Source organism: Anabas testudineus, chromosome 24, assembly GCF_900324465.2.
Source record: "Anabas testudineus chromosome 24, fAnaTes1.2, whole genome shotgun sequence".
In the NCBI taxonomy this organism is placed as follows: Eukaryota; Metazoa; Chordata; class Actinopteri; order Anabantiformes; family Anabantidae; genus Anabas; species Anabas testudineus.
In genome coordinates this window covers 13,320,462-13,345,450 of record NC_046632.1, presented here as the reverse complement: position 1 = coordinate 13,345,450, position 24,989 = coordinate 13,320,462, and the positions used below count along the sequence as shown (strand labels likewise).

The window sequence follows — 24,989 nt, the reverse complement described above, 5'->3', positions numbered from 1 at the left end:
GTTAAAGTTGAGTTGATAAATACACTATCATTGTTAAGTATATGCAGTGTACATAAAGGGACACATTTGAAGCCTCAACTCATCAAATATATAAGATCATGTTTGTTACAGTACAATGTTAATAATAATAATAATAATAAACAGCATTGACTTAAAACTCATAGCACTGTCATTATTGTTGGAATAAACTGAGTAACTGTAGAGCTGTAACCAGATTCACTCCACGCTGTGTGTATTTAGTGACGACTAGTGAGGCTATTATTGTGAAAGAACCGCCACCGGATGTCGGGGTTTCTCTCGCTGCTCCGCTGCTTGACGCCTTCCATCCAGCAGATCCCCACAGAACACCATCGACTGCCGTATTCAGAGACCCTAGCTCCCCCAGTTCCTGTTTCCGCCGCAGCATATCTACCCAGTTTTGTGGAGCAACGAATCCCGGGTGTCGCTGCGTCAGATCCAGCCTCCGCAGCCCCGGTCGAATGCCACTGGAAGCCGGTGTATCACGCCAAGGTAGGTGATCAAGCCGCTTGTGCATGGCGGAAATGTAGCAGCTACGGAGGCAGCGCTCGCCTCACAGATTCCCCTGCTACATCCCGGCCTGTTTACTGCGTCGCTGCTGAGATCACGGAGACCAGAGAGCGGTCACGTCAGGCGGCGAGGTCTGGTCCCGTTATCCGGCGCCGCTGCCGCCACATATTTTCCTTTTCTTCGCTTCACGTCGATGCTCCCTTTACGCGTATGTAGCTGTTGCGTACCCAAAAAGGAAAAGTCCCCTGCGCCCTTTCTTGTTGCTTCTTCGCGCATCTTCAAAACAATCGGGGCTGACGATGCTGACGACGGGGGGGGGGGAGTTCGCCTGAAACCTGCCTCCAGAGACCGCATGCCTTTCCCGGAGCTGAGGCTCCTCAAGTGGCGTGTGGCTGTGTTGGAGGCTAAAAAAGCATCAGCTGTGCTAGACGCGCGTAGCCCACAAGCTAGCTGTGTTTGTTTTCTGCTGTTCTGTCGTGGCCGTGGAGGAGCTCACACCGTTAGTCGACACGCGTTTGACCTCCACGGCTGCACCGCGTTCAAATACGCACAAGGATGCACAAGGCGCGGCGTCTGACAACCGTGTGCATCCTCCAGTGTCTCCACGTCCATCGTGTTTTTTGTTTTTTTGTTTGTTTTTTTGCGAGCAGACAAAGCAGCTGCCTGTGTTTCAGCCTCAGTGCACCGCTGCTAGTGCTCAAGATTGCTTTGTAATAATCACCCCCAAGTCAGGCGTGCGTTTGTTTTCAGCGTCTGGAGGTGTGGTTCATGTGCAATAAGGCCCAGCGACATGTGGCTGTGAAATGAAATGAAATGGCTCAGCCAGCTCAGCCAGCTCAGGCCGTGCATCATCACAGCAGGACAGTCAGGGTGGGATCTTTCCTCCCGTGGTCTCCTCACAGGGCGCACGCTTTTACAAAGCTGATGATAACATAGATGGCAGCACCCGCGTACACACAGAGAGGCTGGTGTCAGTGCTGCTAAGGCCAGACGTTCAGGTGCCAGCAGGGGTAACCCTCTGCAAGATGTGTGCCTTCATGGTGATGTACAAGGGCTTGTGATAAAGCTCATACTGTAAACTCACTGTATTTGGATCAGTGATGTGACATCAAACATGAAATGCCAAGGAACAATGCACTTTAAGTGTCACAGGACATAAGCATCCTCTGATTGTTACAGTATTTCGCTGGTACAGTATAATAAGGCGTCTGTGAGACACACGGTGTCTTCTTCTTTCTTTGACAACATATTGTCTGACGATGAATTACTGGCGCCCAGTGTTGTACAGCGCCACCGTTTTGATTCATTTGCAGACAGTATCCGTTGTGTCATTTGAATTGTAGTTGCTGACAGGGGAGAAACTCGACACCTGTGGACAACTAATGCATCATTAATGCTATTTAATAAAGTCAGCCTTGGTAACTGGAAGCAGATTGATTGAGTTAGTAGCCTTAATCCACTCATGAATAAGTAAACAGCCATATATATTGCAGTAAGAGCAGTCTATGCCATGGCAGGGTGGGGACAGGCCTGCTTCAGATAGATGTCTGTAAAGATTTGAACTGCTTTCAACTGTCAGGGTCCAATTATTTTATATAAAGCAAAATGACTTATGCTTTGGCAACAATTTGCTTTCATTTGGGCTTTGCCATTTTTGGAATGAATAAGCATAGCCATGGGTGGACCCATTTATATCAGCCAAATGCAAATAATTACATTAGAGGAGGTTATTTCAGGCTGCGTAATTTTTTGATGAAGCACTTAAATCAAATAGCGGTGGTAACACTGACCCTTGAAATTTGCAGTACTTTGCAGTTTGTTTGCAGGCTGCCTCACATATTGTCTTTTTTACTTGCTTGTTGGGTTGATTCCATTGAACACATTTAAACCTACTGTAAAACATGATACAGCATCTATAATACAGGAGTCTGGGCTTTCTAGAGGTGCATGCACACACGCGCACACACACACACACTTTAGCTGATCTATTTTCTCTTCTACCCCCCCTTTCTTCATTTCCCTACTTCTCTCTGCCCTTTGTGCTTCCACCCTCCATATCTCATGCCACTGTCTGTCTTCATTTTTGACTAATGAGTTCATTAAACATATTAGTGTTGCTCTGCCAAAGAGGTTAGACGTGGCACGGTGAGCAAAAATGGGCGGTGACTCATTTCATTATCTGTATTTAACACTGCACATTTGTCACGTGGCAAGCGCCATTTCTCTCTTTGGTTTAGCACAGCAAGACACTGCCAAGTGGAGTTTTATTTAAAATAGCAGTTGGATTTGTTTTTCATTTCAATTCTGTCTGCAATACCAGCCTGTCACCTGCACAGCGAGCGCCTCTGTTTGAATGAAAAGCCATTCTAATTTCAAGCATCACAGTGTTTTGGCTCAGTGTACAGTGTGTGTATAATGCTTGATATTGGCTTCAGTGTGCTGTGTATACATCCCCTTTTTGCACCCTGTTGTCCCAGATATATTCTGGTTTTTATTTTTTTTTCTAAAAACGTCAAACGGATGAGAAGAGAGCTCTGAATAGAGCTGTGGAGGAAACAAACAGCACATTTTGAAGACATGTTCCCAGTTTGGGGCCTCATGCTACAAACACAAAGAACGTTGAAGTGAAGAGGCTATGCAAGACGCGGCATTGCTTTTAGCGGGCTGCAGCAACAATGCTACCAAAAGAGGAAGGCTCATCTGGTTGCATTGTTTTGTTGGTATTGTTAATCTCTGTGCAGGGTATTTCTGCTTCCAAATTCCAGGCAGTGTACTGTAAATAGAGCAGAAGCCACTGAAAAGAAGCTTTCGCCTTTGTTATTCCTGCTTTGAGGACAGAGAAGACTTTCACCTGTCAAGAGAAGAAAGATAAAGAGTAGCTGGTTTTTGCATATACTTCAGCAAACAATCGTTGTATGTTCAGTGTTGGCATGTGTCTGACATTTAGCATTGTGAAACTTGTGTTTGATGTTCATCTTTATGACTTCTCCGGTCTCCAGACTTCTGAGGGCACCAGAAAAACTAAATGGAAATAATCGTTAACCTTGCAAAATGCTAATAGATGTGTAGAGAATCTTAGTGATGTATTGTGCATTAGTGTAGGGACCGCTGAACTGATCAACTGCATGTCATGTGCAACAGCCTGCAGTTTCTGGTTTATTGTAAGCTTGCAGAATGCAGCATTTCTAAAGGGCAAAATCTGCAGGAAAAAGACTTTTCTACCATCACTCTTCTCCTGCTCTCATCCTGCTGGAGGGCCATTATTATCTGTATTGTAAGACAGAGTGTCTGTCTAGTGATCATGTGAGCCAATCACAGGGCGACTGTGGGACAGGTTTCCATGGAGAAAAGCGGGCCAGGCCATAAGGCTGCTGAAGCTCAGCTTGAGCAGGCTAGCTTGATCCATGCTGATAGCATTCTTTAGCTGCAGAATAAGAAAAGGCCCCAGCAGGCTTGCCCTGCTGTCTGCCTGTCTAAATGTCTTGCTGCTTGTATACCTGTCTTACTCAGCTGAATGTGTAAAGACAGGGTGGAAGAAAAGGGAGTTCTGCACAGCAATTGAGTCAGATGGGCACAATAGGAGTTTGGCCCCATGGCCATGTGGCATCAGATTGGATTTGTGTTGGACTGGATCTAGATTGCATAATGCTTTAGCCACAGCTGTCTGGGGTGGTTTTTAGAGGATGTTTAAACGTGTGTTGGGTTTGGGTTGAGGGGTAGCTCTGAGTGTGCTCTGTCCCCATTATTGTGACCAGCCAGAGATCCTGACCTGGACTCCCCCTCAGAAAGAGTGTTGCCCTAGCTTAGTTTAGCCCTGCAGGGAGGCGGATGTGTATTTGTGTGCATTTGTACGCTCACTTGTATGCACTTGCATTTGTCATATCTTGTGGAGTTATTGCTGCAGCAGTCTGAGCCGGGAAGTGGGACTTGCGACATTTCTTTTCAGCTCATTGGAGCCGTCCAGAAATAGGCATGTTTACATCCACATGCACTGCGTAGATTTTCTCCTTCCCTTTTTTCCATTTTCAGTAATATATATGTGCACACAGACATGGCTAAAAATGATGACTTTCATTATTTAAATGGGCTGAATCACTGATTGTAAAATAAATAAATGTAATTGTCTGCTTGAAATATTACTTCAATGCAATTATTTATCACCACTTCTAAGGGATAGCAGTGTTTTTGTCTAGACCATTTTCAAATATCTTTGTAGAATGCAGAGTGTCTTTATGCATCTGTGTATTTATTCAAGTTTTTCAGCGTCTCTGTAAAGCTTAGCACTAGGACAAGATCAATGCAGTAAAGTTTGTGCCGTCTCCTCTGTGTGAGGAACTGGATTCACATGGGTATGACACACACTGAGAATTTTTAGCTCACCAGAAGTTGCTGAAGGACTCACTGTGGGACACAAACAGCTCCCTCTCGGCCTGACAACTACCCACCTACCCACAAATTCCCCTTTTTCTCAGTGCCCGTAGCCAGTCAGACAGCCTTGTCAGCCCTTCGGAGTCCACGGCTCAGGTCAGGTTCAGAGCAAACACAGGGGGCTGGAGGAATTCAGAGAAGTTGCTAAAAATTCGAAGCTTCCTGACAAGATACTGGACTGTCTGGGTGTTATGCCCACACAGTGTCTAACTTAAAACAGGATCTAAACATACTTCAGTCTGCTATTTCTAGAATGGGAGCCTCCTGAAAGTATAAACCCACACTAGTGACATCCATGGATGGATGGCACAGATATTTGGAGTGTAGAAGAGGCAGATGGGTATGGGGAGAAAATTAGGGGAGAAGAGAGAGGTAGTAATTGGGACAGCTGCGCAGCTTAGGGCACAAGCAGTCAGATCCCCTACCCCTCCACATCCAAAAAAGTGAGCCAGCGAGCCAGATGCTGGCCATTAGGATCATAGTGACAATAGCCCAAATTTATTCTGTGGTCAGAACACAGAACGTGCAAGCCCACAAAGACACACATATAGGAATAAAAAGATAAAGACTATGAGCTCATCTGACAGAATCGGTACATTTCCCACACTTGGATAGAGAGGTTGTGCGACAGGCCTGCCTCTGCACAGAGGGTTTTGGGTATTATTCTGTGGATATTTCAGCTGGAAGCCTAAATTTCCAGCAGCCACTCCACCTTTATCCACAGACATGAGGATTGTTGAATGGGCTTCATTTAGCCAGTGGTATCTGATCCTCTATGGGCTAGTACTGGATGGCCTGCAGGTGACCTCCACACAGGTCGAGGGAGGGTTCAACCTCAGAAGGACCTGGGCCCTGATGAAAGGCCTACATTATCTTTTTTTACAGTGAGAGTCTATTTATGTCACTGGTGCCGATCCTGCTTCCTGGGCATTTGTTTGCAATGGTAGGGGGGAGTGTTTGTGGATTTTTGCTGTTGCACTATTGATCTCCAAGGGATAAATTCATCTCTTTGATCTCCATTGAGAGGTCTGAATGTAGGGTCAGCTAAACACATAGCCCTCGTAGCTGCAAGGGCTTTAGTGCTTTTTCACTTAGCTCTGTGCCCCTCAGCGTCTCTGCCAAGTTCCCAGTAGATGAGGTGGTGAATGTGCTTCTCCATATCTACCAAAGAGTTCATTGTTAAGTATGCGTGGTATGTGCAATGTGTGTTACTGATAGTTGGCGGTGTAGTGTGGCAGCTGAGAGGATTGTAAGGGTTCGCAGAGGATTGGCCTGATTGGATTTCCATTGCAGCAATCCTGTCACCTGGCTCACTGGTGCTCTGGATCCAAATGTCCGCCAAATCCTTGATTCTTAAAAATGCCTCAATGGAAGAATCCACCTTAAATTAGTTATAAATAATATTAGTAGTTTGTTTCTAGAACCATTTAATTGGTTGATGGTAGATTTTCTACTTCATATCAAACCAATCAAATCTAGAGGGTGTCATGTAATGGGTGTAATATTTTCCTCTGTTTGACAAGAGACCTCAGGTTTTTACACTCACTCCTCGGAATCAGACAGAAATACTTTCTGTCTTACTTTTCTTACTTTTTTAACACTGTAAATGGTGATTAATTATTACACTGACAGAAATACATTGTTAAACAGTCTGTGATGGTAATTTCTCCCAAAAGTGACCTGAAAAGACCAGAGTGCAATGCAGCTACAAGCTGTTTTGTTTTCTGACTTAAGGTTACAATGCTCTTAACTAACAAAAGCTCTGATATGCTTACAATCATTTTCCCCCTGCATATAGGTCTATAACCCACAACAGAGTATAACAGCTTGTTCCATTGAGCTTGTCAGGCCTTTTCTCGGGGGGGCTGTTGAAAAGCACTCTGGGAAATATAGGAAATCACTAACTGAAGTCAAATTAGACGAGGAACGCTGAAGGAAAGTGGGCACAACAAAGTAGTAATTATAACAGAATAACAGAACACAGAATAACTCCTGAAATGCGTTGTTCATCACTTATTGATGATTTTCAACAAGCTCGAGCGTCTGAGGGTGAATTTTTTTTTTTTAGTTCTTTTCTCACATCTCTCCTTTAGAACCAAGGTAGATTCAATTGAGGACATCAGCAAAAAACACAAGGTGGTAATTAACAAGGAAGGACTGGAATTCTAAGCAGATGACTGTGAAGGCAATGTTAATTTGCAATGAACACACATGAACTTAAACCTAACATTTGAAGTTAGCATCACATAAATTGAGTTTCAACAGGATGTAAGATATGGTGATCATAGTCTCATTTTCTTCTCTTTGTTTTTTAGATATTGATTGGGTTAAAATAAAATAATAAAATGAATTTATAATGTTCATGCTACAAGCCATGTATTATGGATATTGCTATATGAGCCCTTGTATGGTGCAGACGGTGGGTGTTTATAGTCTGTAGTGTCAGTTCATATAATTTATGTGCATGTGTTGTGAAACGTAACATGTATTACTCTCAAGACAACCCAGACCTTATTGGTTGCCAGGGGTTTTCCATCAAAAAGGGACACATTGATTTTTCAGTTCCACATCACATCTAAAATAAATGACTGCAGAAGTGAAAAGGCTGTGCATTCTTCTGTAAACAGGAACCACAGTGTTAAGGGTAAATTGAGCTGTGTGGCAGTCTCATTATCTTTGTCATATATCCTGGCCTCTGTCATCTCCCCTATAATGTTATGTCTAGCAAAATAGTGGCTTTACTAAAAATGTGTAAGCATTGTGCTTACACATTGTGCATTGTGAGTTTTGTAACCCCACCTCCTCCACAACCCCCCACAGCAATGGAGCATCTTAAAGCATCCATCTACAGAATATAATCTCTCTCAGTACAGAATTGTTGATGGATACAGTGAGAGGTTTAATGTTTTCTGATGTCTCTGCAACATAATGTAGACATACATGTATAATTTAGCAGTTTTTATAAGCACAAGCCTGCACTTGAAGATTTAGAAAATTACACATCTTGCTTCCCTCTTCTTCGACTTAGTCCCCTTTCTTCTGCCTTCTTGCACTTTTGTTCATTTCTGTCTTTGTATTTTTCAGCTCATATAGTTGAGGTCATTGGGTTAAAAACATAGCAACCGTAAAACCTCGCTCCGCTAGTCTGGAAAGGAACGAACCCTGCAGGACCTCTTGTCCAAACCCACCACCTGTGCTTAGCTCCCAGTCACAATCATAGGCCACTGCTGCTCTAGCACATCAGCACATTACTGTTAGTAAAACCTGCAAACACTGCAAGTTTGTTGACACCCTTCACTCCTTCTCAGGATTTGTGAGTAGCAGCACTCATTCACCTGTGGCAAAGCCCATGGCAAACAAGTACAAGACCAATTGTAGCCACAGGGATGTTGCAGCTCACGACATCCCTCCCCCTCTCCCCCATAACGCATGTTGCTGTGCTAGCACCCTCCACTACAACCCCAGTTCTTCGCATCGGCAGTGCCTTCAATGCAGAAGGGGCTTTAAAGGGCCCGTTCCATTCCTCAGTGTTAGCTCTGGTCTAGGACAGCAATAACGACATGCCAGTCAGATATAAGAGCCCCTAATATGACTCAATGAGATGACACTGCAGTCCAAGGCCTATTATGCTGTTGGAGCTGTGGGACAGGCGGGAGACGGGGAAAGGAGAGATGGGGGAAGAGCCATTGACCAATCACGTGCTAAAACTGATGAAGCAATTCTCACAGAAGGTGCGACACAGGATTGGATAGACAGGATGGATATGCCCCGAACCAATGGGATGTGTTCTGTCTGTCTTTGTTGCTGGCCCTGAGCTAGATTTGATGAGGATCAAGGAGACACTTGTGTGATGCCAGCCACACTACCAGGTTTTCAAATATGCATCTGTAAAATAGCTGTGTGACAGGCCGCTCCAGAAACAGAAAACCTCCCCTAGCCTGTTTTTTTTTTTTTTTTTTTCGCTCTTCTTTGATCTTCTGACAACAGCAAAGAATTGAAGTTGGCACGTCAACTCAGTGAAGAGCTTTAAACACCCGGCAAGGGCTTTGCCTCCTCGCTTTGATTTGTGAGGTAAATGTAGGATTATTATAGATTAATCCAGTGTTATGGTTGTCCTCTAACTCTTGATGTTTAAACAAAAAACTAAAACAGTGCAACTAACTAAACTGCTGTGCTGGTACATTAGAGGATGGCATGCTGCAACACTGTAAAGCACATTTACTCATCATCATTCCACCTGTACACCATGGAGAACGTGACATTGAGAGCCATCATGGTATCCTATAGCCATTGCAGAATATGATAACCTGCATCTGCACTTGAGAGATAATTACTTGTTCACTAGTGAAGTGCTTGTCCCAGTGAGAGGGGAAGTCTTTACAGCATGGAGAAGGTCAGGCCTGGCTGAGGGTCAAGCTTTGTGTGTAAGTTTACACTTCTATTTGAAAATGGACCCATCCACTCAGATGACATAACAAAATGCCTTCTGCTTTTTTTTTTTTTTTCTTCTTTGTACCGCATCATCCTACTCACTTGGTCTTTGCTCTCCTCTGGCAATTGGCGCCCTAATTGAGGCACTCTTGAGCCATGTTTATCACCGTGGCAACGTTGCTCCGCAGATAATCATTGTCTTGTGGATTAGCATAACAACAGAGGAGAGGCTTTGGTTTAATTCCACTAACACTGGACCAAGCTCCTTTGTGTCGGCTCGCCTGCCGGGCTTGTCTTAACTGGGATTAGAAGCATGGGCTTCTAGCGCCCACCAGGCCCCCACATTGCGCTCATGCCCCTGCTTTTGTACTTGAATGAACTCTCTTCCTGCCCTTGGACATTTCTTAGAGAATCATTATTTCCACCTTATCATTGCATCATGAACCTTACCTTTTAGTGCTAAGGGTTAACTTAAAGAGTAGTTCACCATTAACTATGTCCACCGAATGAGAGTTACCCCAAGGTTCAAACCAGGCCTGCTCTAAAAGGACTTGATTTAGCAATGCTGTGAGAGTGGCAACACATCTGCAAACAAAAGAAATCAGTAGAGTGCCTATAAAGAACATGTGTGCAAGCACAAGAGTCACTGTGCTTCTAACAAACAGGGTATGACTTTAACATCCGAAGCTTGCGGTCAGAGAGGGGCACAGCACGAATCATTCAAATGAGGCGGTGGCAGTGCATACTTTCAAACAGCGTCTCGTCATGATGTTGCTCTTGGTGTTGGTGTGGGTGTTACAGGTATGTGAAGAAAGACAAATAGGAGCCTGAGAGCAAAGATCAAATCCTCCGTACTCTCTCACATTCACACATGACCAGTTTTCTGTTGGCATTTTTGGGTTGTTAGTATTTGGTCCCCACTGTTTCAGACCCTGTTTGATGACCCACCAAGAACTTAGTTTGAAACATACACTACTGATGCATTTATCAACTGAAAAAACGACCTGCTGTTACATAAATGAAAGATGTTCAATAGTCTTAATTAATATGTAGCTTGATTTAAGCAGTTTTTTTGAGATGTGAGTCAGTTGGTTTCAATAAGGTTTGGTTGGCGGCAAGAACAGTGAGAGGAGGCAGGTGTGTAGCAGGAGCGTGGAGCCCTACACTGATCTGTCGGCAAAGCACAGTAGGGACCTCCACGGGACACTGGGTGTAACCACTTCTGCTTCTGCTGCCAGAGGGGAGACAGGATCTGGAGAGCACAGAGACGAAAGAGTGAAGGGGAGAGAATGGCGTAGCGAGGAGTAGGGGCAGTGACTGACCGTGTAAGCACACAAGATTAAGAAGAATAATAAAACGGGGCCTTGGCAGTGCTTCACTAATATGCATGGTAATTTAAAGACGCTCCAAAAAGAAATGTCAGTGATGTGTGGGTGGGCACGTTTAATGTCTGTGTGTGTTTGTGTTCGTGTGTGTGTGTGTGTGTGAGAGAGAGAGAGAGAGATGCATACATCAACATTCTCCATGGAGGATTCCTGTGGTAAAACATTCTGGGCTTCTCAAGCAAACAAGTGGTGATCCGTGCAAAAAGGAATTTCAGGCTCTCTCAAATAGATGACCACACAATTACAAGGAAGCCCCCTTGAAAGATTAGCAGAGTCTATATGCTCTTGCTACACAAACACTTACACAAACCTGTCCCATATCTGATCTAATTTGTGGGATGATGGTTTCACACTGTTTCCTGTGCCTGACATTACCTCAGTATGTTATTCTTTGCCAGGCTTTTTTTTTTTCTCCCAGTCTGATTTGCTGTGTTAAAGGCTACCACCCAACGAACCAGCAGTGTTTAAATCTTTTCAACTTGCAGTGTCAGTACTTGGCAAGGCTGTGGCAACAAAACATAGCCACAAGCTCTGAATAACATTTCTCTCTTTTTTTTTTTTTTCTCAGAGACTGTTGTAGACTTTTGTGATTGTTCTGTGACACATTCAAATTTTATTTTTAGACAAAATAATTTGATAGCCTACTGATAATTTTAAAATACTGTGTGGTGCTTGTGTTCACCGCCAGTGTGGGACTGTTTACAAGTGGGAAAATGATGACGGGGGAAGGGGAAGTGGTGTGGGGCAGGCTGCTGGAGCAGGTGACATCTGTGACCCAGCACAACAGTGGTGGATGTTGGACACATGCTTCGTCCTCAAAGGCTACTGGCACGCTTTCTGCCTCATTGGGTTCATGCCCACCACACATGCCCTAAACAAGGCAAACACATTTCAAATAGTTCCTCTAAAGTGGATGTAACGTTGAAATGATCGTGATTTTCTTTACCTTTGGGACATAAAGACTACAAACATCGTTTTGAATATTGTTTTTGTAGTTTGTAGTCGTTTGGTCCGTTGCAGTGATGGGATGGATTATTTATTTTCCCTTTATTGCTGACAATTGACCTACACTCTACAAGCTGCTAAAAGCTACTTTGCGAACATGCCAGACTGCCTAACATCAGGATCAGCGGCTTACAGAAAATGACCTCCCAATATGTGCAGCTCAGAGCTAATACTAGGTCAGTTTGTCTATTTCACACAGAAACTTAATGGAAAACCCGTCTTGGCAGTCGCTGTGCACAAGAGCACACACATACACAGAGTGCATAAAAGTACATACATCTGTGCAGCCTAAATTGGAAGTTTCTCCGGCTTCACAAAATGACATCAGATGATTGATCTTGCTTGCTCAGTTATTAACCCATTATATTTACCGAGCCATTAGCTTCTTGATAATTGAGCAGTTAATTAAAACAAAGGCTGCAGTTTCCCGCTATTGAATCCCAAACTCCCCATTCATTCGCTGAGCCAAAGACCATAATATATGTATACAGTAGAGGGCAGAAAATTAATGAGACATCTATTTTTCCCTTCAATTCCATTACATGCTATTATACAGTGCTGTATTTTTTTTATTTTCCCTGAAGAATCTTCACACAGTATTTATCATTACCATTTTTACAGTCTTACAGTAAGTCACAATGTATAGTTTAATTTTCTTTAAATTCAGCTCTGCATGATTTATAATTCAGTTTTACATCAGCTCTCCCCCTCTATATTCTCTAGAATACACCTAGAGGGTGCTCATTTCTTCTCCTGCATCTTGACCCCCACCGTTCAAATCATATACTGTGGCTATATATCCCTTGTCCACACCCTCCTATTCTGTAAGGTGTAGATTTGTTATTTCATATTTCTGGCAGTGCAGTGGTCTGCTTGCTTACTGCCATTGACAGATTGTGTGTCCGGCATAGGCTGTGCTTGACTGCATCAGGGAAATGCTTCTGGCTAGCACAGAGCCAGCAAACCAACAACATATATTAGGTTGAAAGCAAGGAGAATGGTAATATAGCCACAGGGTCTCACTGTGCGTTTGTATGCATAGTAGTGTGTTTTTTGTGTTAGTTTGTCTACTGACCTACTATCTAGGCCACAGTGCAAAAAGCAATAGAGCAAGACTGTGTCAGACCTGCTTTAACCAGGCTCAAGGCATGGTGTAATAACACTAAAGTCGGACTTGCCTGAAGTAGAAATGCTCAAACACAGCACAACATGCATATTTATGTACACTTACTGCAGTTTTGCGTTGTTTGTTCATGTGCAGTCCATGCCAGTAGAGGTGGAAGTATAAAAAGGTTAACATAAGCGAAGAAAAACGGGAAATTATGGCTTATTTCTCATTATTTCTGGGAGCTTTAAATTTAATTTGGCAAACTCTGTCATTTGCCTTTTACTTAAAGTGACTTCCACCTTCTCTATACTATAAGGACCTGAATGGTCAACCTTCCATCAGGCTCTTCAGTCTCTGCAGGGGACTTCTAAAGCTTTGTTGAAGTGAGTGTTATTGGGTTCTTGGTCACCTCCTAACTAAGACCCTTATTTCACAATTACTGTGGCCACTGTGCTCATGAGAACACTAAGCTTTAGAATAAGATCTATGTCTCACCACTACTTTATGGTTGAGGTCTGCAGCTTTTTATCCTGAATTGTGTAAATAAGAACATTTTATTTATTTATGTTTGTATTTATTAAAGGAAAAAAAATAAATATTCAAAACAAGAAGGTGTAACAAAATTGAAGTGGTCAGATTTTTCTGATGCTGCTCTAGAGTTGTATTAAATCATCATCATACAAGCACCCCCTCTTGATTTCTAGAAGGTTATTAACTCTTAGTCTTTCTCCATCTTTCTCACATCTCTTGCGCGCACACACACATGCACAGTGCCCTGAGCTCAGGTGTGGGTATGAAGTGGCAGCTTGTTCTCTCTGTTGGATCCTCAGCTCCCTCCAGCATTTGGAAGGCTGGTGTCATGGTTCCAGTGCTACACCTTTTGCTTGCAAAACTCTCCCTGCATCCTTCCAACCCACAACTCGTGCTCCTTATTACAAAGTATGCAATTACAAATTAAGTAAAAGATATCTTGTACAAAACTCCTCATTAGCACAAATCTTCCAGTAATTACTGTGGAGGGATTTCTGGCACAGTATCACTGTCATTGATATTGGATGTGCATGGAAAAGAGGTCATAACTTTAGCAATACCTTTATTATAAACTAACTTTCTCTTGACTTATTAACAGAAGTAACTAATAGGCTAATTTCTTAACAAGGTCTCCTCCTTTGTACCGTTTTAAAACAGTTTTCAGATCATTAAACAGTTTTTTGACTAATTTAGCCATTTATTGTTTCAGCTCTCTTAATGTTACCACTAGTTTTTTTTTTTAGTTTCTAGAGTACATACCAGAAACTACTTGTCTTACAAAAAGCTTTCACAGAGACTCTTTAGATTGAATCACAGTTGCTTTGGATCAGTCAGTGACAGAAAATAGAAAAGCAGTATGTTTTTTTTTAATACTCTGATTAATAAATTATTCACTGAACGTTTTCAGCAAAGGATGTCCTCTGTTGTTCTGCAGTGCCCTGTTTCACATCCAGATTTGCTGGAGGTGCTCTGCAGGTGAATCACACATTCCTTTTCTTCATGTGCTACAGTACAGAGCTACACTGGTGCTGATTGGACACTGTGTGTTCATCATATGTTCATGTTGAGCGAGGCGGGTGGGAGGTGGGGTATTTATCCTCAATTGGACCTGTTGATGCTGACTTCCTTTTTTCAGTTTTGATTCAAGCCACTTGTTCGCCTTTTAATTCTAATCCCGTCATCATGGCTTTCAGTCATTATTTCTGCGAGGTTCAGCTATTCAAAAGCTCCACTCTCCTTTGCCGTCTGTGCTCAGCAGAACCCGTTTTCATTAATGTGCTTCATTCACTCCATGCTGTTCTCTATTAATACATTCCCTCTTTCACCCCCTGGTGAATTCCTCTCTACCGTATATATAAACTCCCCATTTGTTGTCCCTATCATATTCATCTCTCCCGCTGCCCTCTCCTCCTCTTCTGTCTGTATCCCTCCCTTTCAATCTTCTCTTTGCCATGTGTTCAGTGTATCCCTCCTCCCCCCATTTGCCTCCGCCCTCCTCTAGTTCTTCAAGTCAATTCAATTTTATTTGTATAGTGCTGGATCACAACAGAAGTCATATGAAGGCACTTTATAGTGTTTAAGGTTTAAGACCTTGCAAAACATAACTGTATACAGAATTATATAGAAAACCCAACACCCCGCTTGACCATGAACTAGGCGGCAGTGGAGAGGAAAAACTCCCTTTAACAGAAAAAAACCTTCAGCAGAACCAGACCCAGGGTGGGCGGCCATCTGCCTCGACCTGATCACCTGATCCATCTCTAACTATAAGCTTTATAAAAAGGGAAACCTTTATGCGAGTATAGAGAGAAGTCCATTGTCCAACGCTAAGAGAAGATCATTAGTTAGGCTTTTTGAGTAGAGGTTTGACTACAGCAACCTTAAAAGCCTGTGGTACGTGGTCTGTTAGTAAAGATAGATTGATCTGCTCTAATATGGACGTGCTAATCAAAGGTAAAACATCTTTGAGCAGTCTAGTCGGGATGGGGTCTGAGAGACATGTTGATGGTGTAGATGAATTAATTATTGAAATTAACTCAGCATGATCTATGGGGAAGAAGCTGTCGCTAAGTACAAGTGAGGTCTTACAAATACATCTAGCGCTTGGATAGTCTTGTACATGCAAGACTATCCATGCCAGTTGCAGGGAGGATCTGATTGATTTTATCTCGGTATGGTACACAATAACAAACAGGACTGGTTTTTGACTTTTCCAGTTTGGATCAGAGAGGCTAAGAGTGAAGCTGTCAAACGAATTAAAACTATTTATGTCTGAAGTTGAATAAACAGCTTTAGTGGAATATTAGTACTACTTCTCCACCCGAACTTGTGCTTCTAGGAACATGATAATTTATATGACTTGGGGGGGGTTAACTTATTCAGACTGACATTTTTTTCCTGCTGCACCCATGTTTCAATAAGACAAAATAAATGTATTTGATGGTATCAAATCATTTACTGACAGGGATTTAGATGAGAGAGATCTGATATTTAACAGTCCACATTTGATTGTTTTCTTTTTATTTTGTTCTGTCAGAGGAGTCGTCTTTATTTGTATCAAGATCTTATGAATTACTCCTCCTATGTTGGTTTTTGATATATATAATTTAGGTGGTCGGGGAGCAGACACTGTCTTTTTTTTGTGTCTCTCTGCCTGCCTCCATCCTTACTGCAGGGTTGAATCATCCTAATTTCTGCTTGCCTTGTCACATTTGGCCCCTGTGCACGTCTGTCCAGGCCTCATCACACGGCACTGGCGCTAGCTGGGCTGACATCTCGCCGCAGTGCTAAGGGCCTCTGATGTCCGTGACGCTAGCAATGACCTGTCCCTCACTCCTCAAAGCACTGACATCATCAAAGTGGGACACATTTCTGCCCTGTGGGCGATTAATTGCCAAGTATGGTACAAGCCACATTTCTAATCATGCCATTTCCAGATTAGAAAGGAGCGGAGACAAGGGAGTTTCATGCCTTGTCTTTTCTTCTTTGTGTTATCAAAGACATATTCCAACTGGCTACACATTTTTAGGCCTTTTTAATTTGTTCGTATCCTCATTTGGTATTCTCTGGCTCTTGTTGGAGCGAGGTACCACATCAGCACTATTCCCTTGAGAGCATCCCCTCACTGGGGAGCCTCTGCCCCCCCACCCTCACCCCAACAGCGCACCTCCCACACACACCTTAGATCATACAGAAGCATATGCTAACATGTGCATACACTTCTCACAGTAGAACCTTCATCTTTGATTCAATACTGCACATAAATAAAAGCCCCAGCATCCTCCTCGGTGGAAAATTGAGTCATGGTCCTTCTGCTTGTGTAAACTGACAGACAAGTCAAGCAAAAAATGGAATCAAAATGTCCCTATATAGGGAGTGTGTGGGCATGAGCAGTGGCACAGTGTGATTCCATAACAAGCCCATGCAAATCAATTCAAACCAACCCCAGGCTCATTAAATAAAACATGGAAGTAAGGACAAAAGCCTACCTCTACTGTAACATTGCATATTCATAATGAGCACTCCTTCCTAACGTGGATAAGAATGTTATGCAGGGTGACATTATGTGGTTGGGTGCTTTCTGGGTGCATGCTGTTGTTTTGCAGACTCCAAGCAGGTTGTAGTTAAAATTGGTTTTTGGATTTGTATTTTGAGGAGGGAAATGTTTTGTCAGTTAATTTCACTCTGTGGGTCCCAAGTATTGATCTGTTACAAATAATCGAATCCCCAGCAATGATCTAAATTGTTGCAGCCTTTGTGAAAATGTGCTGCAGTGGCAAAAACTATACAGTAAATGTGCAATAAAGAATTTCATTTTTAAGTATTTTCTAAAAAATTATGAAAGGTGAGTTATTATATATTTTTACATTTACTGATTTAGATATGTTAATTGTGGTGAAGCACTGATCTGACTTTTACTGGTCTGAGTACCTGAGTACCAGTGTAATACTTTGCATGGTGGCAAGACAAGCTGTATCATGCTGTATTAAAGAGGCAACCTTCGTGATTTTCCACTTTACATCTGGGTGAGTTTGCCAGTTCAGATGATGTTGCTGGATTAGTCATATAATGGGAACTGTAACCTTGATTCACCTGCTCCTCCACAACTCACATGAAATAATATCAACTCAATAAAGTGTTCTCAATAAACCATTTGGAGAAGATGATGATTTCAGTATAAAAAATCAATTAATTAAAAATTGGACTAGTGTGTCACTGGGGGCTTTTTCACCTTGAAGCAAAGAGATATATTAATATAATGAAGGCAGAGGGAAATTTAATACTGTCCACATACGGTACATGTACCCCCCAAACTAGAACCAATAGAAGTTTCCCCTTAAGGTTTATTATTTTGTCTAAATCCCACAGTCTGGTATTCCAGTCAGCTGACTTTAATCTTGACTTGAACACCACCAGGGTACTTGTAACATACACTCAAGGAAGGAGGGCAGTGGGGCCAGTGAGAGACCGGGATTAGATGCTTCCACTGATCTCGGTGATCCCCAGTCAGCAGAGCAGGCCGCGGGGAGAGAAAAGTAAAAGAGAGCCCATTTAGATCAGGCCGTGCTGATCCATCGCCCAAAGTGATGGGTGAGAGATCTGCAGAGAGGACTGGGACTGTGACAGGCAGTGTTCATTAAAGCCCAAGCCTCTGCTGTAGAGTCCAATCAAGGGTCTCCACACATAAGCACCCTCAAACACTAAAGCTCTCTCTCACTCACACACACACACATGGCTATCCAAGCAATGAGACAGGCGGGCTAAGCGTGGGCACTGATGGCTTCACTGCCTCAATTGATGGGTGCTTAGAGGAGAGTGAAAAAGGAGAGCTGGAGATGCGGGGCTAGCGAGACAGAGCTCGAGAGAGATGCAGCGGCAGGTCTGCTTTGTCGATGACTTTCTGATAGCCTGAGCTTAGCGCCACTTCTGCTCAACATGCAAAGCCATTATCTTAACCCACATGCTGCCCTGCGATTTCCATTAAACACCCCAATCCTGAAGATTTTTAAGCTGTCACCAGATAAACTACAGCCCTAATAAAGCCTCCTCACGTCCAGGTGCTGAGTTATTCTGGTAAAAAGCTGTGTTATATTTTACAGATATTAGGCTTTTAGCCAGTGCTTTTACCCAGACTGAGTCATAGGGGGGGCAGTGATAGTATTAGTTTGTAGTCGTAAACTGTCAACATTAGAGAGAACCAGTTTTATAAAAATATCAGTTATTTCAAGGAACTGGCAAAGCTGGATTGTGGCAGAATGTACTCTATAAATCTACAGTTGCTGCTGTGTGACAGACTTGGCAAGGCACAGAGCAGTGTCTGTCAGTACCTCGTCTGTTTGTACTGTCATTCAAATGTTTACCTCCCAAATACCCATCTGAAATGTAATCAGCAATGTGTGCATTGATTGTAAGACTGTTTGGTGGTGTGATTGGCTCAAACGCTGGACAAACAGGCAAAGTGCCTGCGAGCATTTTGCTTAGATAAAACGACAAATGCTGACTGGGTGTGTTGTCCCTGATCTGTCCTTGACCCAGCCGGTAGGGAAGACGGTGAGAAAACAAGACTGTGCAAAGCAGAGATAGGGTACATGGGGTGCTCAGGGAACAGTCAGGTAATAATTCCAGTTTAACAGTTTATTTTCTGCATTCAGTGAGTTATTTTTATGCATTTTAATTTAACAAGACTTGTGGTATGTACTATTTTAAATGGAAATAAATAGCATTAGAATCTATATTAATATCACAAAGTGCTACTCAACGCGAGTGCTACTTTTATAATCTGCAATCTCATTTTTTTCTCTTGTTGATAACCATAAGAAGTTCTGTTTAGAAGAAAGTGGAAAAAGGGAGAAAGAGACTTCCTCCTGTCTCATTTCAGCTCCTATTAGCAGAAACTGGATCTCAAAATATGCACATTTATAGTCTGATGCAATTTTACATACTGGATTACTCCATTTCAAAGTCTCTGGTGTTGTTTTCTTTGATATTTCAACAACATCTTACAAAAGGTAACTTAAGATGTGAAAATATCCTAATTTCATATTGATAGAAAATATTAAATATGAGCCAAACTCTCAAATTATGCAGGATTTGTCCTTTCAGGCAAGGGTGAAATTCCCTAGAGAGCACTTAAGTTTTGCTAAAACAGTCCCAATACCAGTCCCATCACTGTCCTCTATGTCTAATACAAAAGAAAACACGATTTTCAGGTGTCTAATTAGTGATATTGATATTAATAGACTTCGTTAAGTCCCATTTGCTTGTTTGTAACTGTCATGCACTCACATTCTTTCAGTGAGCATAATGACATGTACCAGTTTAGATTTTCTTGCTCTGCCTTTCTCTGATTTGTTTTTCCCTGAAGGGTCTGTGTGCGTTTGTGCAAAATCTCATGGGACCACAGGAAGCAGGAAAGAGACCACCCAGTCCCATTAGATAAGCTGCTGTGTATGTGTGTGTTCTGTATGCACATCAGTAGGTTTAAGCGGCTGCTCAACATGTCACAGCCTACATGATCGTTTGAGTCAAAGCTCCCGTCAGTGTGTGTCCCTTTTGAGAATTTGGGAATGAGAAACGGATCAGGTTTTGCTCCGTCAGGAGTGCAGCATCGAGCAGGGTAATGAATTCCAGGAGGCTGAGCATGCTAACGAGTTCATTATTCCAGCTTGGTTTAGGAGTAATTACCATTTTGCATCCAAAGTCATTCAAGACTGGGTCGCTCTTGTCAAATTAAGCCAAGTGTGAATTCAGATAAATATTTGCATAAGCACAAATGCACAAGGTGGGTCTGGGTGACAGCTATAGATTGGTATGGCCACACATTTTTCTTCTCCCCCCACACTCTCACTTGTGGTGGTTTGCAGATATCAATATGTAGAAACAGATGCTGGATATGTGATGGTTGCCTCCAGGTCCTGGACCTGATGATCAACATGTCTGGGGCCTGACGTGAACTTGTGACACCCGCACTTTCATGCTAGTCTGCTTTCTAGTTCCAGACTTGCTCTTGCATAATCATTTGTTCTCCAGCATTTTCATATTTTTGCATGAGATTAAATATGGCATGATCCTAATAAGCAACCACGCATAGAGCGTACATCAGATAAGCAGACTCATTTAGGTCTCAGAAGAACATCAATAATTCTGAAAAGAACAGGGCCCTCTAGTTCTGTGTTGGTGCACTTGTTCGCTGACTTGCCTGACTGTATAGTTATGATGGTGAATGTGCAAATGTATCCACTGTAAGAATCAGCGCTCTACTATGCATCATTAAATTCTTTTCAGAAGTTTGCCTGATCGGTTTTACTGAAAAAATGGACTCAAGTACATCCCAGCTGGCCTGGTGAGAGAGAGGGAGAGAGAGATTGATTCTCTAATAAACCAGTGATTTATCACCTTTGTCTAGCTAAATTTGGAGTACTGAGCAAGATAATGGCTAAAACAGGTGCATTTTTGTCTTGCTCACCTCAGAATCTTTAAGCAAAGCTAGTTTTTGCACCACAATTGGCATTTTTCAATCCACAAATAAATACTTTCTGTCTTTTAACTTGTAATCAGTTCCCTTGAATGAATAATTTGTGCTACCAGTGTTGTAATCATGTGTCTCTCTGCTTTATTATCCTGCACTATGTGCAGTGCACAATAGAAACTGCATTATTGTTGTATAGATGATTCAAGTAAATAAACCTTTAACAGACAGACATTACAGCAGCATAGACAACGTGCTCGTCAGAGGGAACAAACGGAGCCATCGAACCATAACTGCTGTTCTGAAAAGTATTATCGCCAAACAAATAAATGGCATTTTAACATTTCTCCATGCGGTAGAGACGTTCAGTATGATTCAGCTTGGTGTCGAGTACAAAAAAAGAAAATATACAAAAACTTTTATTTTTAACATTTGCACCGCCGCCGATTTTGTTGGATGTACAGTTAACGAACATGGTGGTCCACTCAGTCGGTTAAGGTAATATCTCCGCTTTGCTCCACTGTGCATGTGTCTGTGAGCAGCCCACCCCTCTTGCCACTGCTCCACACAGATGGCAGAGAAAGGAAAAGAAAGAACTGTGGTAGAACAGTAATAACACAATTGGATTGATCTACATATGATGTGCATTATTATTGCAGTACTGGTCTGACTATGCCCAGATGATACAAACCTTACAAAACTGGAAAATAATAAATTAACGCAATGTTGACACTGTGTATTATAAGTCTCCACCCAGTGGTATTTATCACAGAGGGCCTTTGTTGCCTGGAATAAATAGACTTATTACTGGGAGTCCAGAGTTCAGCCCTCACCACCGACTAGCCACAGGCACACGCTCAGACTTTGAGAGAAAGATATGTTCACTGCTTGAGAATTTGGATGGGACCACCACAAATCAGTTGAAATATAAAACTTTGGTTCTATTATTCAAAAATGCAGACGGTTAGTAAAGTAATCTGAGAAAGAGACATCTTGGCTGAGTGTAAATATTATTGAATGAAGTTAAATGAAGTCAGTGCTGCTGTGAGATTCATTCATTCATTCTCATTCATTTTAAATTACGTTTGTAGTGTTGCCTTTTGTCGTTGTCATTGCCTAAACACTAACAGTGTTGATTAATGTGCACTGTCTCATAAATAAACAAGCAAACGTATGAATCATTAAGTGGGAATTAACACATTTAGAATGTATTTAGAAATTCTATATGGTGTTTGAACGTGTCGCATGTTACATGTAAGCATGCCCATTTACTATATTATACTACATTAGACTATATTCTTGTTTGTTTTCTTGATAGGGCAACGTTACAAACCCAAAAACCTCCCTGTAATTTGTGTTTTGTTAACATAATCACATAGACAGCAGATCATCTGTAATGTTGTGTTTACAACTAGTCTGTTTGATTGGTTTCAGCGTTTATTAATAGTTTTCTCATTCACACATGTGCCCTGAAGTTCTTCTGTGTCTCTGCAACTGTTCCTCTCTGATGTGACAGAGGACTGTGCATTTCATTTGAAGAGCATACCACTGGTTGTGCACCACTGGGATTTGTAAACTTGAGATCACAAAGCTATCTTTTCTTTCTCAGAAACGTGAAACTTGGAAAGAAATAATAATCTGGCAGATTTCTGCAGGGTGAATATTTAGTTGCCAGGCAACAGTTGTTGGCATTCGACAGGAACCCTCAAGTAGAGGAGATGGTGAAATAGGCGGGTGAGTTGTGGTGCATTTGTGGCAAAACGGAAATGTGAGCGAATCAAATTAAGTCGTATAGACAAAATGGCAATTTCCCCAGGCCTGAAGTGACTATGTTGTTTTCACAAATTGGCCCACATGCAGGACCGTTGTTTACCAAACCAAGGCCAGCGTGGTTCACCATTATTGCAGCCATTTTTGAGAGCACTTGACTCTGAACTTTAAAATCGTTTTTCTTGTTGCAGTGGTAACAGTGAGTTTTTAAAGTGCTGTAATGTTGCTGTGAGTTTAACTGTTGTGATTGCTAAAATGTAGGTGGTGTCTGTCTTTTTTCACCACGTGTCTTTTACAAACAAAAATCCACTAGCAGCCATGTCCATGCCTTTGTTCACCATCACCACCACTTCTCCATCTTCTGTGACTGGATGTAGCCGTTACAGGCCTCTCTTTGCCCTCTGGCAACCAGTGAAGAAGTCCATGACACTGATACAGGAACATGCTTCCCCATCTGAGCCCATTTTCTTTGTCAGATTGGGACTTCGGATATTTATAATCTTGGGGCAGCAGCTAATGGTATTTGCAGAGCAAAATCAGTTTAGTGCATGTTTTCCATAATGGCTTTGACTGCGTGGCATCGCCAGTGGCTCTGTCTAGAATGGTGGAAGGATGGCTCTAATTTGGGCTAATGGGTGACTCAGCCGTTATCATCATGTGTCCCTCAGTGGGCTGCAGATGGCTGGTGAGCCATGGGTGCAGTAGAGCCACTGTTACACGCGCACACACACACACAATGCATCAAGTCAGTGACACATGCAGCTAACACTGACATTTGTAGAGGCAAATGTCGCAAGTGGGGGGATGTGGTGAGGAGGAGAAATGAGACTTGCTCAGCTATAGTTGCACAAAACTCAGAGGAAGAGGTTAATCAGTGGCCAAGCTAATCGAATCATTTGTCATCTGATTAGATTAAAGCACTGAACCTTCCCTCGGGCAGTCATCTCGGGAGATGGCTGCAGCTGGGTGAGGCACAGGTATCAGATAGCTGTGAAATGATAATGCGTGGTAAATGACTGCTCACTTTTTGTTCAAACTCTATTTGTGTGCACATACTTGAAAATGAAGACAAGGCGAGGGAATCGTAGTGGCAACAGGAATGCAAGGTAGGGCTACAGTGGCTAGTTTACATAATAAAGAGTCTGTTAAGCCTCATCAACCTCTGCACTGCTTAGACATGCTCACACATATATGCTGATATATTTGGGACTTCTCAGAATCATACATATTTACTCCTTTACCTCCTTTAGTAAGTCCCCACCAGAACAAAATATCTCCACCTCCATCAACCGATCACTACCTTTAACACCAGGACTATTTGGTCTCAAATTTATATGGCCTCAAATCAACCGTGAAGGCTGTAAACAAACCATCTCATCTGTACCACCTAATCCCCCCTCCCCTCCCATACCCGAGTAACCTTGGCAACAGCATTCATTGTGGTGGGGGTAGTGGAGGGAGGATAGGTGAAGAGAGGTTGCAGCAAGTGTGAGTCAGTCCCGTGATAGGAGTCAGTCAGTTTACAACTGCACAGAGTAGCATAGGATTGGCTGCCTCAACACCTCCCACCCCACCACCACCACCACCACCTACTACCCTGGAGACCCATTACCAGTGGTCAGAGCTCTGGTCTCAGTGCAGCTGCACTGTGCAGGCCTCTAAGTGCAACCTGTCAAAGATCAGTCACGTGACCTGAGTACATATGGGGGTCATTCCTCTAAGGTAGGAAGGTAACTGGTATCTACAATATATCATCTGTGTAAGAGCAACTACAACTGATTCTGCATTTCTATACTCATTTGAATTGGGCAGCTGATCCAATTAATGAAAGGCCCTTCAAATGGTTTTATATTTAAATTGGCTGCTGTGATGCACTTAACTGTTATTTATACCTGTTTTTTTTTTTTTTTTTATCTGCAACTTTATGTGGCTTCATTTTAAGTGCTGCAGCGGTTTATTCGTTTTATTGTGAGTCATGTTGCTTCTCAGAAGAGTTTGTAGTGATAGGTTTCTGTGTTTTTATATCATCACTTCTTGTTCAGCACCAATAACCATCTCCCAGCGTCAAAACTTTATTTGAAGCATGTTAAACACACAAAAGTTGGATCACTTTCATGTTTTGTTTTTGTGATTTTCAGGCAGTAGATGCAATTCAAAAGTTCAGTTTTGAATTTACAGCTGTAGTGTAGGGTGCTACTGTTATTTGACCAGTGGAAGAAAATACTGCACACTGCACAAAAGTACAGATTTAAAAATCACAAAATCCTCAACAGTGAAATATATATATTGCAAGAATGCACTGGGTTGCATTAGATATTACCTACTGTGTAGCATC

At 42.4% G+C, this 24,989-nt stretch overlaps 1 protein-coding gene across 1 annotated transcript in view; it reads left to right on the top strand.

Moving 5' to 3' along the window:
- Positions 1-283: 283 nt before the first annotated feature.
- Positions 284-24,989, top strand: part of fut8b (fucosyltransferase 8b (alpha (1,6) fucosyltransferase)) — a 66,579-nt gene continuing 41,873 nt past the window's right edge. The window contains exon 1 of the mRNA XM_026341427.2: positions 284-510. The gene's annotated coding sequence lies outside the window, so the exon portion shown is untranslated. The remainder of the gene's footprint in view (positions 511-24,989) is intronic.